Source organism: Schistocerca americana, chromosome 7, assembly GCF_021461395.2.
Source record: "Schistocerca americana isolate TAMUIC-IGC-003095 chromosome 7, iqSchAmer2.1, whole genome shotgun sequence".
Taxonomy (NCBI): Eukaryota; Metazoa; Arthropoda; class Insecta; order Orthoptera; family Acrididae; genus Schistocerca; species Schistocerca americana.
Genome location: NC_060125.1, coordinates 589,910,049 through 589,924,029, shown reverse-complemented (window position 1 = coordinate 589,924,029; position 13,981 = coordinate 589,910,049). Strand labels below are relative to the sequence as shown.

The window sequence follows — 13,981 nt, the reverse complement described above, 5'->3', positions numbered from 1 at the left end:
CAAGCCGCATAGATCGCATCTACGTTACCCGCTCCCTTGCTGATGGCACACGTCATGCGGAAGTCTGGCCCTTGGCCTTTTCAGACCATGATGCGTACCTCTGTGACGTCACTCTCGCCCGACAGCAAGTGTGGCATAGTCGTGGTCTGTGGAAACTCAATGTCGCTCACCTGACCTCCTCAGACTGTCGCCGTATGGTCGAAGAAGCGTGGGCACGCTGCCACCATCGTCGAGAAGCCTATGACTCCACCTTATCATGGTGGCTCTCCTGTGCAAAGCCGACCCTCAGAAAGACTCTGATGAGTTATGGGAAGGAATTAAAGGCGTGGCAAACTAATACCCTGCACTTCTACTACACCATTCTACGTGACTGTGGGACGATGCCTTTCTCGCCAGCGCGGCAGTCGATGGTCCATCGCACGAAGGCGCAGATCTCCTTGATCATGTGGCGTAACTTGGAAGGCACTGTAGTCCGTTCTCGAGCTTCTAATCGAATCTCTCATGAACGTCCGTCGATGTACCACCTCCTTCAGGAAAGACAACGACGACGACGAGCTCTGATCCAAGTCCTCACTGATGTGGAAGGGCGCCGGCACGGCACCCAACAAAGCATCGGTCGTGCTCTCCATGCTCATTTTGCCGGGCTCTACGCAGCCGTACCGCATTCTGCAACACTGGTCACAGAAGTCGCTCAGCTTACTACGAACACTCTTCCGGAGGATGCAGTGCATGACCTCCAAGACGACGTAACCACAGATGAAGTGGTAGACGCTATCAAGGAGGGTTCCGACAACAGATCTCCTGGACCTGACGGTATACCCATCGAATTTTACAAAAGTTTTCACTATTTGTTGGCTTCAACGTGGACGGCAATCGCACAAGAGCTGATGTCACCGATGACAGTGGTCCCGAGCGCCTTTCTAGAAGGAATTATTATCCCCGTACATAAACCGCGCGGGTTATCGAGGGTCCAGGACTATCGACCAATTACTTTGCTCAACAGCGACATGAAAATATTCACACGGCTACTGGCATCGCGACTCAAGAAGGTCGCACGTTACGTCACATCCTGCGACCAGACTTCCCTAGGAGGCGACAACAACATCCGTACGGCCCTTTGCCGTTACAGAGACATGATAGCATTAGCGCATCATCAGCGTCTCCCTGGCGCCATGGCTTCACTGGACTTTAGCCAGGCTTTCGACCGTGTTGACCACTTCTATTTACGGACAGTTCTTCAGCATATGGGTTTTCCTGGCGGTATTGTCACAGTGGTTATGCGCCTGTTGAGTAATGCAACCTCTAAAATCATGTACAATGGTCGTCTTACACCGTCCCTGGTCATCGCACGATCTGTACGACAAAGGATGCCCTCTTTCCACGATTTTGTATGCTTTCGCCTTGGAACCCCTGCTCCAGGGCATGCGCCAACGTTTGGAAGGCATGGCTGTGCACGGCCACCGTTTTTGTTGTACAGCCTACGCAGACGACATAGTACTATATCTGCACAGTGAAGATGAAGTACGAGCAGCACTGACATGGGTGGCGACTTACGGAGAAGCGTCAGGAAGCTGCCTCATCCAAGGTCCTGCTCATTGGTGAGGGCTTGCCGGAGAGATGCGCTGCCCCCCTTAGTGTCGCCGCCACCATACGGTGTCTTGGACTTGATTTCACAGCAGACCTGCGCCGCTCAGCGGCTATCAATGGTAGACGCTTGCTACAGACAATCAGAGCAAATCTCGCAGATCACCGGCTACGAGCTCTCGACGTTATCCAACGCGCGCAATACGTGAACGTATATCATGCTTCCCGTATACCACACGTGGCTCAAGTACTACCAGTCCCAAATCTCCTGGCGCGACGACTGTTGATGGCTTTCGGCTCCTTCGTCAGCTCGGGGATGCTATTCAAGGTGCAGTATGAATCCCTTGCACTGCCACGAGATTGTGGCGGGGTGGGACTCATCCACGTGCCGACTCGTGTCAAGGCACTATACGTCAGCTCCCAACTAAAACTTTGGCATCGTTGCCCGCAGAGCCTTACTAGCCTCCTGCTTCACAACTTTGCACCGGCCTCCTTGTCCGCCCCAGTACTGATATCGACCATTCCAACCCCCTTTTATTACATCCAACGATTTTTCCTGGAGTTCAGTTATATCTATCGGTCCTTACCACTTACACGTTTGTACCTCACGAAAACAGTCTCCGAATTGTTACAACAGTGCCGCCCGTCCAACCCCATCGAACGCAAGTATCCACAGTACGTGTGGCGGCACATATGGAAGGCGATCCATGCGCGTTTTCTCGAATCAGACGTTCAATCAGCGTGGTACATCACCGTGAATGGCAAACAAGTTAACCGAGATCGTCTGCACCGCATCCATCTCGCCGATTCATCCCTCTGCACCCACTGTGGCGTGGATGACACGGATGTCCACCGGTTCCACTGTGGCACAGCGCTAGACGTCTGGACACTTGCGCGGCGAATTTTGGCGTTTCTTACTCGCCAGACACCGGCTCAGATCGACGTCCACATGCTTTTGTACCCCGATAAGACTTTCTACCCCTCCGCCAAAACTAACTCTGTGAATTGGATCTGTGGCCACACGATCCGCTATCTTTTTACTTCAGGCGACAAGTCTACGCTAGGATATTGGACTTATCTCAACGAACGACACTGCGTCCTGATACGCAACCCGCGCTATAAACAATATTTTTCTAATTTCTTACGGAGCGCTTTCGATGACCCACCTAGTAGCTGGAACGTCCAAGCCCTGAGAAGCTGAAAACTGTATAAAACGAACCGAACTGAATAGATCTGCTACCCAGAACTCACGCCTACGCCATGAGAAGACACGTTTGGACGAGCTGGCATGCTGTAGGCGGATACACTTCAGGAGCTCCTGTAAGAACTGGACTTTAACTACAAGTCGCATGACGACTTAAAAAGCTTTTCCTTATTTCTTCCTCATAGTTTGTTCTTAAAGCAAAAAGAAATTTGATTTTGGCTTTGAGACACTTTTTTGTGTTCCAAAGGATTGCTTCTTCGCCAACAAGACGAAGGAGACTCATTTTTGTTTACTGGAAGGAGAAACCAGTATAAAAAAAAAAAAAAAAAAAAGAAGAGATCTCAGGGTTGCGTTCTGGTGCGGCACACATTTTCACTTGTCGTCGCCGATTCCGTATAAAGCTTGATGCAGCCGATATCATCAGTTCCTTCATTTTCCTTTCTTCTCTTCCCCCTCAGACATCAATTTACGTAATATGGTATTAAAAAAAAAGATGGATAGAGCGTCTGCCATGTAAGCAGGAGATCCCGGGTTCGAGGCCCGGTCGGCGCACACATTTACATTTGTCCCCGTTGACGTTGTCAACGACTGAAAAAAAAATAGTGGTTAAAGTGTATGACTGCTAAGTGAAAGGATCTGAGTTCAAACCTTGCCTAGTGTTTAATATTTTCTTTATTTAAAAACAATATCAAAGTGTCTTACTTTATGAAATTTATTCGTTTGAATGTAATTTTTTGAAATTTCTAGTGGCAACTAAACTTGAGCATACGGAAAGTATACGCTATGGACTCTTACCTCTGCAAACTCTTTGAAATTTCGTGCAATGGTTTACTACATCTAATGCTGCACAATAACTGCATTGAACATCGAAACAAAATTAAGTCATTTATGGGGGGAAGGTATGTCAAGAAGATGTGTAAAAATCAAATAGTTTTTGTGAAATCGAATGATAAAGTGTGTCAAAGCAGTCGGAACACCATGTGTCTGCACAGGCGAGCAGTGCAGTGATGATAAAATCGCGCACATCGCGGAATGCGGGGAGCACGTCTATGTAGCAGCGAAAGGGTTAATGCGGCCGTGGTGGCTTTACTTCATAAACTGCGCGCTCCCCCCTAAACGTTAAGTTTAGGAACTATACTATGGCGCTGCTTCTCTTGGCGCGTACAACTGGCAACGCAGCAATCTCCCGCGTCTGGGCGGGCATGCGCGAACCGCCAGGATAAAAGAATTGAACTATAAAGCCCAGTGATTTAAGCAGACCAACATGGGTTTCCACAAGCCCGGCAATCTTCACAGGGCCCGTTCAACCTGCTGCACCTGACAACAGGTTGCGCTATCAATCCAGCGTGACTATCCAGGTATATGTTTGCGCAAGTAGTTTCACTACGAAAAAATGGTTCAAATGGCTCTGAGCACTATGGGACCTAACTTCTGAGGTCATCAGTCCCCTACTTAAACCTAACTAACCTAAGGACATCACACACATCCATGCCCGAGGCATGAGTAAGGGTTTAAGATACAACGTACATAAACAACTGGATAGTAGGGCAATTAAGAATATATTACAGGTATGTCCCTACCAACTGTTATGTTCCTACGCAGGTAGTTGTGATTTTTTGTTTTATACTCTCTGATTGTTATGTGAAATTTTTAACTTATAGCACTGAGGATGGTCACTAAGTGACCGAAAATCGATTTTGCGGATAGTAAAACAAAAACTACGGCCAATGCTGATTCTCCTTCCAATTCTATCCACTATTTGGTCGTGGTGCACAGAACACTCCATGGAGTCGCCAAAAAAAAAAAAAAAAAAAAAAAAAAAAAGACTTTACATCAACTTATGAACTTTACTCATAACACTACTACGAAAGCGTACAGAATAAACTCCACGTAGAGTAGTACAGCAGGAAGACGATCAGGCAATCAAGATTCCTTCAGCATGGTCGGATTGGGCGTAGTTTGGCTTAGATGGGAGGAAAGCAGAATTCCCTTTCTGGTGATAACGTACGTCTGGTTAACAGGCATGCATGGGCAGGTTAAAAGCGGAATTCCCGTATTGAAGGTCTGTTATTTCCCGCCGTGTGGCCATAATCACGTCGGAAATATTTTCACGTGATTCGCCTGAGTACAAATGACAGCTTCGCCAATACACTGCCCTATTATACCTTGTGTATGCGATACTACCGCCAACTGTAATGTGCATACATGAGTTCCGTCACCTCAGTGTAAGCTCTCAGGAGACCCCCAGCGATCACTTCTTGATCTACAGCTTTTCTCGGCGTATGTCCACATTTCAGCTGTACTGCTCCCTTGTAACTACCGCTTGCATGCTGATAATATTCGGTTATATCTCAGTACCGAACCCAATAACGCTGCTGTCGGCATGCCAGGTATGGATGACATTTGTACCGTATGACATAGGCCGAAGTCCGCTCCCTGTAGCGCGGCAACTTGCGAGCGCTTCTCCTCGGTCATTTCCTGCGCGGTTCTCCTCTTGATACCTGCGACGGTCGTCCACTGCAGTACTGGAAGCTAGGATTCGTTTACCTTGAGGCTTTCTTCTTTCTTGTTGAAACTATTCCCGGGAATAGCTTCAACAAGAGAGAAGAAAGCTTATTAGCTATGGTCGGCACACGAGCGATGGGCCACAGCATCTCCGAGGTGGCGATGAAGTGGGGATTTTCCCGTACGACCATTTCACGACCATACCATGAACATCAAGAATCCCGTAAAACATCGTATCTCTGACATCGCTGCTGCCGGAAAAGCGTCTTGCAAGAACGAAACCAAGGACAACTGAAAAGAATCGTTCAACGTGGCCAAAGTGCAACCATTCCCCAAATTGTTGCGAATTTCAGTGTTGGGTGATCAACAAGTGTCAGCATGCGATCCATTCAACGAAACATTATCGATATGGGCTTTCGGAGCCGAAGGCCCACTCGTGTACCCTTGATGAGTGCACGACACAAAGCTTTACGCCTCGCCTTGTAACCTTTCCCTTCCTGATCGGCCTACTGGATTGCGATATAACGGACTGTGATCGCATATGCCTAATGAAATTTTACAGTGAGTAAGGTTAACGGTACCGTAGGAAAGTAACGCCGGTTAGTTGGAGGAAAGTGTACAACGGATTCTTCTGAAGGAAGAATCTATTCTAAATTTAAGCTATATACTGGCGATAATTTGAAACAGGTGGCGTATGTGCAATCGCTCACGAACTGCACAGAGAGGAAAAGAGTACAACGTAATATTTACTACAAAATACACTGGAAACACAAATAAAACACTGAATAGTTAAAAAGGGGATAAACGGTCGCCAGCCCGCTAGGGCAATGAATCTCCAGAATGCTGAGAAAGGTAATGGCAAAAAAATTTATGCAATTAATCACTGGCGTGGCAATAGAAGATTATCACGCTTTTCCACAGCACAACAGTTCACGGGTGAATAAATGAATCAGAAAGAAATGAGTTTGCAGTTACTTGTTATGAAATACTAAATTTCGAAAGTAAAATTAAATGGAGTTACTGGTTAAATAAACGACAGGCTTAACTTGAAATTTGTTATGTGAAAAATGACTTTCAGTAACCCTAGTGTAACATAATGCAAAATTTAGAAAAAGACAAGCTATTTACTTTTGATCATTGATTGAATTGAAATTACTTTAAGCAAATGAGCAACTGATTTTACTTTTAAAATAACAACAATAAAATAAGTACGAAGTCAAGAGAAGTTAATCATTAAACTAAATACAGAATAAATGAAATTACGCACTTTTAATTTGTGCTGTATCTGTAGTTATTAGTTTTGCCAGTGAAATTTTACGTTACTTTAATTAGCTTCTGTTATGCAATACAAGAATGAACAGTTACTACAGTGCTCTAAATACTCTTTGGTTAACGAATCAGGCGCGTGTACATTGGCGCGAGCATAGCCGCACACCGCGTCGGCGGGAGCGCCTAACAAACACCTCCGCACTCTTTCATGACTCAAGCTCCTCTGCTTCCTCTCTGTTCGCAACGCGACAGAGACTCTCCATATGCAAAGATAAACAACGGCACAGCTACCGCCATTTCAACGTTGCTATCGATACATCTACAAAAGCACAGCTACTGCCATTTCATCGTTGCTATCGATACATCTGTGGTTTATCCACCCGTCGTCTATCCGCCAGCACGGTAGCTCAGCGTGTTCGGTCAGAGGGTTAGCTGCCCTCTGTAATAATAAAAAAAAAGAAAAACTGAGTTAATCGATCAACAACGAACTTAAAAACGGGCGTCTTACGACGTGCCCTGAGCAGATGCAACGAACGAAAAAAAAAAGAAAAAAAAGGGGTTAGCGTCTTTGATTCATAATAAAAACGTCTTCGGTCATAGGTTCGAATCCTGCCGCTGCTAAAATTTTGATTAATAATCAGCATTGACGGCCGAAGACTTCCGGCGTAGGAAGTCACCCTCGTTCTGCTAACGGCCTTGTCAAAGAGGGCGGAGGAGCGGACAGAGGTTCATGGCACTCCCTTGTCCTAGGGGTGGGAAACTGCCCCTAAAGACCGAAGAATCAGCAGTGATCAACGGCATGAGGATGCAGAAGGCAGTGGTAACCACTGCATTAAAGATACCTAACGGCTATTCACAGGACATGAGGCCTGTAATTGAAGAAGTGTCATGATGATCTCTCCATTGGAAAAAGATTCCGGAAGAATCCCCCATTCGGATTTCCGGGAGGGGACTGTCAAGGAGGAGGTTACCATGAGAAATAGATTGAATAATAAACGAAAGGTTAACGTTCTACGAGTCGGGGCGTGGAATGTCAGAAGCTTGAACGTGGTAGAGAAACTAGAAAATCGGAAAAGGGAAATGTAACTCTAGATATAGTAGGGGTCAGTGAAGCGAAGTGGAAAGAATACAAGGATTTCTGGTCAGATGAGTATAGGGTAATATCAACAGCAGCAGAAAATGGTATAATGGGAATAGGATTCGTTATTAGTAGGAAGCTAGGGCACAGAATGTGTTACTATGAACAGTTCAGAAATAGGTTTGTTCCTATCAGAATCGACAGCAAACCAATACCGACAACGATAGTTCAGGTATACATGCCGCTGTCGCAGGCTGAAGATGAAGAGATAGATGAAGTGTATGAGGATATTGAAAGGGTAATACAGTGTGTAAAAGGGGATGAAAATCTAATAGTTATGGGGGACTGGAATGCAATTGTAGGGGAAGGAGTAGAGGAAACGTTTACGGAGAATATCGGCTTGGGACAAGAAATGACAGAGGAGAAAGACCAAATGAGTTCTGTAACAAGTTTCAGCTAATAATAGCGAATACTCAGTTCGGGAATGACAAGAGAAGGTTGTATACTTGGAAAAGGACAGGTGATATGGGAAGATTTCAGTTAGATTACATCATGGTCAGACAGAGATTCCGAAATCAGATACTGGATTGTAAGGCGTACTCAGGAGCAGGTATAGACTCACATCATAAAATAGTAGTGATGAAGAGTAGGCTGAAGTTTAAGACATTAGTCAGGAAGAATCAATGCTAAAAGAAGTGGAATACGGAAATGTTAAGGAATGATGAGATACGGTTGAAGTTTTCTAAGGGTATAGATACAGCAATAGAATAGATTAGTAGGCAGTACAGTTGAAGAGGAATGGACATCTCTAAAAAGGGCCATCACAGAAGTTGGGAAGGAAAACATAGGTACAAAGAAGGTAACTGCGAGGAAACCATAGGTAACAAGAAATACTTCAATCTATCGATGAAAGAAGGAAGTACAAAAATGTTCCGGGAAACTGAGGAATACAGAAATACAAGTCACTGAGGAATGAAAGAAATAGGAAGTGCAGGGAAACTAAGACGGAGCTGCTTCAGAAAAAAATGTGAAGACATCGAAAAAGTAATGATTGTTGGAAGGACACTGTAACGTTCTTAAAAAATATTTAATGTTTGTTATGAGTGTAACGTTCTTTAATAATAACTTTGTGTTTTCCAAATTTACTGTGTGATGTGTCGTTGAGCAAATGGTGTGCTTAATCAGTTTTACTGTAATTAAACAACTTAATCTGGTAAGCCAGTATGTAATGCCTATAATGAAATCAATCCCTCTGAAATTTACTCAGTCTCTTGAGCACCGAGTTCCGTGGCCCCGTACAATAAACTGACAAAATTCCCTATGCAAATCAGCAATGAAATACATTTTCCTTAGCTCTTGAGTCGCAATGGATGTAATCTTGGTATTCTGTTCTCTCCACAGCAGGCATACAAAATATTCGATCTTGGCTAAACGAAGTGCAATGCCGGCCGTCAACTAGCTTCATACATAGAACATCACACGACATGGCAGAGGATGAGGTACTGATAACAACCTGTATTAAGACCGAAGTTTTCATTTCGAAAATTGTATTCAAAGTAAAGTTTCTCCTTCTCAAAATCAAATATGAAATATGTTGCATTAACTTTAAAATCAGTGAACTTCCCAACTGTTCTACAATTCTCACTTACTGGCGTAGCTAACAATACTTGATTTGTTACATGACAAAAGGTCTGACATCGTTTGACAAAATAGATTTCCAAATTTAATTTGTGTGTATCAGGCTTACAAAATACACAAAATATTACAGATCGGGCATACCAAATCAACCTATTCATTAAATCTGATGGCAAATACTTGGTTCCTAAATTCAACGGTCAGTACTGTAAAATTAGGAAAAGCCACATTGCGTTGGCAACGGCCTTGCCGCAGTGGATACACCGGTTCCCGTGCGATCACCGAAGTTAAGCGATGTCGGGCGTGGCCGGCACTTGGATGGGTGACCATCCAGCCACCATGTGCTGTTGCCATTTTTCGGGGTGCACTCAGCCTCGTGATGCCAAATGAGGAGCTACTCGACCGAATAGTGGCGGCTCCGGTCAAAGAAAACCACCATAATGACCGTGAGAGCGGTGTGCTGACCACACACCCCTCCTATCCGCATCCTCAACTGAGGATGGCACGGCGGTCGGGTGGTCCCGATGGGCCACTTGTGGCCTGAAGACGGAGTGCACATTGCGTTGCTGCTTACTTAAAACTAAATATACAAAATTTCATTACCTTAGAAAACTGTATTCCGAAGACTGCAAGAGCTGACAAGTGCGAGAATTATCGCACAATCAGCTTAACAGCTCGTGCATACAAGTTGCTTACGAGAATAATATACAGAAGAATGGAAAAGAAAATTGAGGATGCGCTAAATGATGATCATAGGCCCACAGCTAAATTCTCACAGCAAGCCACTAGCATTAAGTCTTACATCCTCCCTTTAACAGAGTACAACGGCAACGGCTTCTGCGCTTCGCGCACCCCTACTTACAATGGATTCTGCCCTGAGGCAACGTCTTTGGCTGAGTGGTGTCAAAGATACAATCTCTTCTATATGTGATAACCATTACACGTCATTTTCATGAAATATTGGAAAATCGGGCTCCACATACAAGTGGATCCCTCACAACAGACTCAGCATACAGGAAAGCCAAAACAACCTACAGTGACATTACAAGCAAGGGTGATAACATTAAGAGTTCAACGGGAATTCCACTGTTAAATGCAGAGGAGAGAGCGGATAGAAGGAAAGAATACATTGAAAGCCTCTATGAGGGGGATGAGTTGTTTGATGTAATAGAAGAAGAAATAGGAGTCGATTTAGAAGAGACAGGGGATCCAGTATTAGAACCAGAATTTAAAAGAGCTTTGAAGGACTTAAGATCAAATAAGGCAGAAAAGATAGATAACATTCCATCAGACTTTCTAAAATCATTGGTGAAAGTGGCAACAAAACGACTATTCACTTTGGTGTGTAGAATGTATGAGTGTGGCGACATACCATCTGACTTTCGGAAAAGCATCATCCACAAAATTCCGAAGACTGCTAGAGCTGACAAGTGCGAGAATTATCGCACAATCAGCTTAACAGCTCGTGCATACAAGTTGCTTACGAGAATAATATACAGAAGAATGGAAAAGAAAATTGAGGATGCGCTAAATGATGATCAGTTTGGTTTTAGGAAAGGCAAAGGCACAAGAGAGGCAATTCTGGCGTTGCGGTTAATAACGGAAGCAAGACTAAAGAAAAATCAAGACACGTTCATAGGCTTTGTCGACCTGGAAAAATCCTCTGACAATATAAAATGGTGCAAGATGGTGGAAATTCCGAAAAAAGTAGGGGTAAGCTATAGGAAGAAACGGATCGTATACGATATGTACAACAGCCACGGGTTGGTTGGTTGGTTGGTTTGGGGAAGGAGACCAGACAGCGAGGTCATCGGTCTCATCGGATTAGGGAAGGACGGGGAAGGAAGTCGGCCGTGCCCCTTGAAAGGAACCATCCCGGCATTTGCCTGGAGCGATTTAGGGAAATCACGGAAAACCTAAATCAGGATGGGCGGACGCGGGATTGAACCGTCGTCCTCCCGAATGCGAGTCCAGAACAGCCACGGGGGAACAATATGAGTGGACGACCAAGAACGAAGTGCTCGTGTAAAAAAGGGTGTAAGACAAGGATGTAGCCTTTCGCCGCTACTGTTCAATCTGTACATCGAGGAGGCAATGATAGAAATAAAAGAAAGGTTCAGGTGTGGAATTAAAATTCAAGGTGAAAGAATATCAATGATACGATTCGCTGATGACATTGCTACCCAGAGTGAAAGTGAAGAAGAATTACATGATCTGCTAAATGAAATGAAGAGTCTAATGAGCACAGAGTATGGAATGATAGTAAATCGAAGAAAGACAAATGGTTCAAATGGCTCTGAGCACTAAGGGACTTAACGTCTGAGGTCATCAGTCCCCTAGAACTTAGAACTTCTTAAGCCTAACTAACCTAAGGACATCACACACATCCATGCCCGAGGTAGGATTCGAACCTGCGATCGTAGCGGTGGCGCGGTTACAGCAATAGTAGCAGCTCAGTATTGTCGTCGGCTACATTCATCGCCTTGCGCACAGCTACAACATCGTAAGGCTGTTAACCGACAGAGTATAACTAATATTGTACAGACATTACCCAGTGGCATTTCTTTCACAAACTTCGACTAACTTTTTTGGATAATAACATGCAATAGTTAAAACTTGTAGGGCACCTGTGTTGTCACTGTCATAAGGAATTATTACCAAGCAGGGTTCCTGTCCTTTCCATGCAATCACCGAGTGTCGTAAAGTATGAAAATATGAAAACTGATTAACTATTTACTGCCAGTTTTGTTTGTTTGCTAATGACCAGTTTCTCTCTAAATTTTGCTGCCTCAGTAACTGTTCATTCCCGTGCTGCATGACATAGGCTTAACGAATTTGTAATTTTGAGTATTAACTTCGCTCACTTAAAGTAACATAACATTTCACTGGCAAAACTAATAACTGAAGATACAGCACAGTTAATAAGAGTGCACAATTTCATTTATTCAGTATTTCGCTTAGCAAGAGACTTTTGCTGCTCTGGTACATCCCTTACTGTTCTTATGTTAAAAGTAAAATCAGTTGCTCATTTGAGTAAAGTAAATTCAATTAAATCTTTCAATAATTAAAAGTACATTGCTTACCTTTTTCCAAATTACACATTAAGTTACGCTCAGGTTACTAAAAATTATTTTTTCGTAACAAAGTTTCAGTAACAGTCAGCCATTTATCTAACCAGAAATTCACTGCACTAAAGTCCACCCATTTCAAAATTATTATCAGTATTTAGGTTAGGTTTAAAATAGATTCTTCCTTTAAAAGGATCTGTTGTACACTTTTTCCCTACCAACCGGTATTAGATTCCTTCGGTATGATAGCCTTACTCAGTATAAAATTTCATTAGGCATTCGCGAAAACGGTAAACTATGTCGCAATCTTATAGGCTGATTAGGAAGAGGGAGGTCAGAAATTGTGATGCTCCCTGGCATCGCATTACAACCACAAAACCAAAATCTCCACTCTCGAGATATGAGTCCCTGCAATGATGGCATGGATTTGTCCCAAATCGAAGTGGAATTCTGAGAATACTCACCTGGCGGAGATGAGGGCGACAAATAACAACAAAAAAGCAAAAAAAAAAAAGGTTCAAATGGCTCTAAGCACTATGGGACTTGACATTTGAGGTCATCAGTCCCCTAGACTTAGAACTACTTAAACCTATCTAACCTAAGGACACCACACACATCCATGTCCGAGGCAGGATTCGAACCTGAGACCGTAGTAGCAGCGCGGTTCCGGACTGAAGCGCCTAGAACCGCTCGGCCACAAAGGCCGGCCAACGAAAAGCAACAAACAACAAAAAAACTTCCTATAATGAAACCTGTTAGCCACAGTAAACTCAAACGCTTCTATAGTCTTCCACTCGATCAAATGGTTCACCCCTATGTCATAGCCGACTCAACATTAAATGTTTTACAGTCGCTGAACAGCCATAGTAAAGGTAATGGATTACAGCTAGCACGTCTACTTCTCTTCGTACGTAGTCGTCAAGGTTTCCATTACCTTCTGTCACATAGACAGATGAACTGAGCACCCACATTTTTTTGTTTTTTGTTTTTACCTTTGCCTCAACTCTATTTACATGGGTTGTAAACGTATATCAATATTCAACTAACACTAGAGTTATAATAGAGGTTGGAAGGAAAAAATGTCATTCAATTACCCGCTTAACATAATTGTACTCTACACTATGGACTCCTACGATCCAACACGTCAGTTAATGTAGGGTTTCAGGAGGCTGATGTGGTGAATGCCCACTGATTTACCTGCTGATGACTGCTGTTAGGGTTAGATAGGTGACGTTCAACGATCTCTGGAGCAAACTCATTGTACCTGAACTGTCTCCTATTATCATTTTGGCGGTAGTGCTGGTTGTTTCAGTCTCCTGTTAGGTGTGGTTGGTTGCTGCTGCTGTGTTTGTTGACACCTGAGTTTCTACCTCTGTTTGCATGCCCGTCATTCGAATTGTTCCTCTTCTGCTAGGTATTGCATCAGTGATGAAGCCCTCGTCTTCTTATAATCATGCTGTGTTCATCCAGTGTGAATTCTAATTCTCGCAGGATATTTTCAAAAGAGTAAATATCATTACTACATTTGCCAATTAATATTTGTTGGTGGTGTGGTGGTAGCTTCATAGGGCAGAAACTGATCATTTTCGTATCACTACACAGATCATTAAGACATCAAGAACTAGTTATTTTTGATGA

The 13,981-nt window shown here is 43.8% G+C and overlaps 1 pseudogene; it reads left to right on the top strand.

Moving 5' to 3' along the window:
• Positions 1–9,511: 9,511 nt before the first annotated feature.
• On the top strand, positions 9,512–9,628 carry LOC124623444 (annotated as a pseudogene).
• Positions 9,629–13,981: the final 4,353 nt, after the last annotated feature.